This window comes from Plectropomus leopardus, chromosome 18, assembly GCF_008729295.1.
Source record: "Plectropomus leopardus isolate mb chromosome 18, YSFRI_Pleo_2.0, whole genome shotgun sequence".
Taxonomy (NCBI): domain Eukaryota; kingdom Metazoa; phylum Chordata; class Actinopteri; order Perciformes; family Serranidae; genus Plectropomus; species Plectropomus leopardus.
In genome coordinates, this window is record NC_056480.1 from 30,168,339 (window position 1) to 30,174,359 (window position 6,021).

The following is a 6,021-nucleotide window of genomic DNA, read 5'->3' on the forward strand; positions in this document are numbered from 1 at the left end:
GGCCAACACAAATAGTTCCACAACTGGACTGGGACTGGACTGGGACTGGACTGTTGCCGAGCAACACGAAAATTCCTGCACATGAGATTATAATGCTGTGTAGCTCTAATCGTTATCACAGACCAGCTGCTTTGTATCATGGACGTTTATCTGCATGTTTCTATTTATTGTGTAACAGTCAAATATGAGTCTGCTGACAGTCACTTTGGTGGCAACATGTGATGCTGATGAGTTAACAGTTGATAAGAGAGTCTGTTGATGACAAACTGGAGGTTTGCAGTGAAGTCTCCAGGCTTCTCTCCATCCCTTTGTCCTCTTGATGACCTCTGATGACCATCCATTATTCAACTCAAATGTTATTTGTGGAAGTATGTACTCTTTGCAGTGTAAAGTTTGTTAAGACGACCATTAATTTGGGCTAATTAATGGTTAACGTAATTAAAGAACACCAGTGAAGCAGTGTGATACATGCAGAGTTAAGCCGTTATATTATTGTTATAATGGAATACTTCCTGTCCAATCAAAGTGCTTTGTCAGAACTAACTGTTGTGTAATTATCCGTAACATTTCACACGATAGCTGGCTGTATATTTGGGAGATCCAAGAGACTTGTATTCACAGCTGGTGTCTGACACCAACAGACACCTGCGGAGAGATGGAGGTAGACATTCACATCTGATGCCAGAGATCATCTTTGATTACTGGCAGTGGTTAACATTCTCAAACGTTTGCAACCAGCTGTTATCATGTGACCTAAGTCCCACACTCAGATAACATGTTGACAACCAAGTCAGCTCCAGTCACTGAGGAGGGCCGTAAAAGCCGTTCAGACTTCTTAAAAGCTCTTAAATGGTCCTTTGAGCTGAGATTATTTTGTTACATTGTTATATTTCCAAAAATCAAAAAATAAATGTTTTCACTAAAAACAGTGCAGATATATATACAGGCATACAGGCAATACAGGCATTTTGTCTGTGTCTTACTTCACAGGATTCAGCATGTTAAGTGAGTAGACATGGCTGCAGTTATTGATACTAAAATTTTCATGAATATAATGAAAGCCAAAAGCTTGATTTTATTGATTTTGTCTGTAATCTTGAGATAATGGTTTTCAAAATGTATTTTTTTTCTGTCTTGGCAGATATGAAAGAAATAAGGCTTGACATAATGTTGTTGACACACCAATGAGGAATGACAACACTCAGTGTTGACATTATGGATGTCATTATCTTTATTATATTCTCATTATCAGTATTTGCAGGAACGCCTTCTTTTGGCAGAGCCTATTTGGAGATATCTTCTTTAAAATATACAGTAAGTATACTTACTGTATATTTTAAAGAAGATGTATGCACAAATTTGATATTTGGCAAATGTAGCTCATAGAAATTCCTAAAGACTGTGTACAGTTTTGTACTATATTAATGCAGCTAGTTTAGCACAGCGCTACGGTTGTGTAACTGTATCATATTGTTTTGTTTTTCACTGTAACTACCTGACTAAGATCCAAGTGAGATGTTCTCTGATGCACTTTGCCTCTGTTCCAATAAACAAGGTCTATTTTTATAGATACACCACGTTTGTCTTGTTCCTGTAGCTGAAAATAGAAAGTGTGGAGTTGGCTGTGCTGGTGTTGTCAGTTATCTGTCTAAAAACAGAAGCTATGAATTAAAGATGAAACAGCACAGCAGCAGTGGCATAGGTTATGTAAAAACAGCTGCAGATCAGAGCTGCAGGTGGTCATACAGAGAGCAGGACTTAAAAAAAACAAACAAGGAAATTGAATTGGAATTGGTGGATTTCGTGCTTCCAAGTTAAACTATTCAGATTGTATACAGATATTTACAAGACAAAACTGGCAGTAAAGCAGCTGGATTACCAACTGGCATCCCCAGTGCCCTGGCACACTGAAGGTTGTTTGAATTCTTTAATTTGAATAATTGCAGATTTCTTTTTGGGAATTTGCACTACAAAAGTACACAGTCAGATTGGCCCAGACGAAAACCAAAACCAGCCACAGTACATAGGCTTCCTCACTTTAAAGTGCTGAAGTAAGACTTTCCATCTGAAACACTTTTGACCTCCATCTGCATGACGTGAGGTACGTGAGGATTCTTGCAAACAGCTGTGACCAAACCTCCATCTACTGCTGTAGTTGTTTCTTAAGTAGCAAAGATGTGTAGAAGATGAAGAAACCTCCGCTGACACCGACTTGGTTGCATAAGAATCAATTTATTACAACAAAGTTCAGCATCCACCAGGCGCCATGGTCTGCCTGGGAGAGGATTCAGGATCAATGCAAATCTCTCTATCTTACAGCTCATGCAAGTCTCTTATATAGGTACAAGCATCAATACATTTGTCAGTAAAGCAACTCTTCACCTGCTGTGATCAATCACAAGACCCCACAAATATCTCCTTTTTTGAAAGGAGCCTCATTCCATGTTACTTTTAGCCTGGCGCCAGTATTCTGCACACTTGGCTCCCAGGCCTAACCATCCCTAGACGGGATGACCTCGAGGCCTCCTTGCCTAACCGAAATAAGAACCTTAAGAAACTGAGCATAATACACCTCACTACCTATGACAAGAACCTGTAGCTGGGGCCTACACCTGTGGATTCTAGTGAACTCCTATCACCAAGACTACAACTAAAGCTTTTGTAGGGAACCTGCAGCTACTCCCTCAAACTGCAGATTTTGGCAGATGGCTAGTCAAACCTCCACCTAACCTCCGCCTCTGACAGCAGACTGCATTCCCTGCCTGTACCTGGATATTCTGGCAGTCAACTGCTTCCAAACACACACATACACCTGCAGATTCTGGCACAAAGCTGGCAGCAAGCCTCCAACTCCAACATCTGTCAGCAAACTGCGGCTGCTGCCTTCACCTGCAGATTCTGGAAGACAGCTTGGCCAAACCCTCACCTAAAGCCTCTGATATCAACATGCAGTTGCTTCCTCCAATTGCCGATTCTGGAGAAAGCAAAACTCCACCTATGGCTTCTGTCAGAAACCTGCCGCTAGTATCTCAACTTGCAGATTCTGGCAGACTGCTTCCACCAAAACTCCACCTACAGGCTCATTCAGAAACATGTGGCTGCTGCCTACACCTGTGCAATCTGGCAGAAAGCTTGGCCAAAGATCATGTCAGACTATTGTGTCAAAATGTCCATCAACAGCCAATATCAGTAATCTGCAGCTGCTTCCCTTCACCTGCATGTTGTTGCAAATAGCTGCAACCAATTGCTAAAACTACAACTACAACCAGCTATACTATACTGGCTCCATCACCTGAAGGTGATTTTGAACCTCCAACGACGGCCTCTATCGCCAAACTAAAGGTGCCATCTTCACCTGCACATTCTAGCAGGCAAAAGCCTTTAACCCTTAATCTGCCTCTGTTGGCAGATGTTGGCTTCACCTGCAGATCTTTGGAAACAGCCTGGCCAAATGTTCAAACTAAAACTACAACCAGCAATATTACTTTGGCTCCATCACTTCTAAAGGCTCAAGAACCATATGTCATCTAATGCCTCTTTCAACCTCCAACCACAGCCTCTGTCAGCAACCTGCAGTTGCCTCCTCGACCTACATATTAATATGGCACACAACTAAATAAGAAAAACTGCCGCCAAACCTCCTGCCTCAGTCTCAGATTGTCAGCAAATTATAGTACAGTTGTCACCTCCACCTGCATATTCTGGCAGATACAGGCACCAAAACTCCAGCAAAAGCCTTTGTCTCAATCTGCAGCTGCTGCCTCCACTTGTAGATAGATAAGATGGGATACAGCTGCATCACACTGCCAACAAAAGCTACTGTCATCAGCCTTCACCATGGACTCCACCTGCAGATCCTTGAAGAGAAATTAGAGACATGCTGAAACAACAACCATAATCAGTAACATCCCTTCAGCTCCATCATGTTAAAGTGCTGAAGCTCTTGCCTCCACCTGCAGAATCGAGCAAACAGCTGCAGCCAACCCTCCAAAAAGACTGAAACCTGCATGACTCTGAGGATTCTTCTTCAAAAACTGCCACTAAACTTCTAACTACAGCCTCTGTCAGCAACCTGCACTGACACTACCCCACTGATTCTGGCAGATAGCAGCGGCCAAACCCCATACTACAGCATCTCTCTGCACGATGCAGCTTTCACCTTCACCTGCAGATTCTGGCAGACAGCTCAAGCCAAAACTCCAAATACAGCCTCTGTCAGCTACCTGAACCAAAGCATCCAACTGCAGATTCTGGCAGACAGAATGCATCAAATGCTCAAACTACAACCACAACCAGCATTCCATAATTTTAGCACATCATTTAAGTGCTAAAAAACAAAGCAACAGATCATCTAAGTGCTAAAAAAACAAAGTGCCATGTGAAACTCCTTTCGACCTTCACGTGAAGTGTGTGCCAACAATATGCAGCTTCCTCCTTCATCTGAAGATTCTAGCGACAGCTCTGCTCAAGGTACAACCAGCAACATGCCATAACATCCATCACCTCAAAGTGCTGAGGAACCATTATTCATCTGAAACCTCTTTCTACCTTCAACAACAGCCCCTATCAGCAACTTGCAACTGCTGCCTCCAGCTGCAGATTCTTGTAGACTGCTGGGCTAAATGTTGAAAATACAATGACAACTAGCAATATTCAATCAGCTCAATCAACTCAAAGTGCTTAAGAAACATGTGCCATCTGAAACCTTCTTTGTCCTCAACCTACAATCTTTGTTAGCAACTTGCTAAGCTACTTGTAATACCACGTTTAGATTCTAACAAACACCTTGGTCAAACTACAAACACAATCAGCAACATTCCTTCAGCTCCATCACCTCAAACTGCTGAAGAACCATGTGTATGTAACCATGAAACCATGTGATCTCCTCCTTCAGCCTCTCCTTCCACCTCCACCTTCATATTTTAGCAAACAACTTCCACCAAAACTCCAACTACAGCCTCTGTCAGCAACCTGCAGCTTCTGCCTCCACCTGCAAATTCTAGTATATGGCTGCACCAAACCTCCAACAAAAGCCTGTTATAGCAATCTGCATCTGCCTCCACCTACAGATTCTGGAGGATAGCTGCCGCCAAACCTCCTACTACAACCTCTGTGAGAAACCTGTAAGTTTCTCCTTCACCTTCAGTTTCTGACAGAAAGCTGCAGCCCTCCACAAACAAGCCAGCATGCAGCGCCACTGATACAATGCAGTTTAAAGAAAATTTGACCCATATATTCTTCCAAAGATAAACATGACATATGAATGGGCTAAGTTCAACAGGAGAGTGCAGCAGCCAAGTGAAACAGTGGACTCATTCATCACAGTGGACTCATTCATCACAGCACAAAATTGTGAGGATTGAGAATTGCATAGCAGACTTTTGAGAGACGGAATTTTAGTGAATCTTAAAGATTCATCACTGTCAGAGAAGATGCAGCTTGACAAAGACCTCACACCTACAAAAGCTATCACAATGGCTCGACAGTCAGTGGAAATAAAGCAACAACAGACTGATTTGAGATGAGAGATGAGTGCTGGTAAACCCGCTATGAACACTGCATTTTAAACGAGGAAAGCAGCACAAACATGAATACAAGAAACAGACACAGGGTCAACAAAAAGCTAAGAAAACAGAACAAAACAAAGCTGAACAGAAAGCATGCTCCAAACAAAATTTGGTAATTTGGTAAATCACCATCTCACTCAGCATTTGTGCCACAACTGTGGTAAGAAAGAACATTATGAAAAAGTCTGCAGGTCCAACAGCACAGTGAATGAGGTCGCTGAGGACATGGATGAACTGTGTCGTGGAGAGGTGGCTTCAGAAGAGGAATGATGTAAGGCTGACATCAACTCAAGAGGTAGTAAGTAACATTCAAACAGGATTCCGGGGACGTTGTAAAAGCCACTCCTGAGCGGACGTTTAAAGGAATTATGCACACAAAAGAAAAATCAGAAAAAGTAAAAAAAAAACAAACAAAAAAAACTGCTCTGTGGACTTGAAACTCATTGTTTGGGGA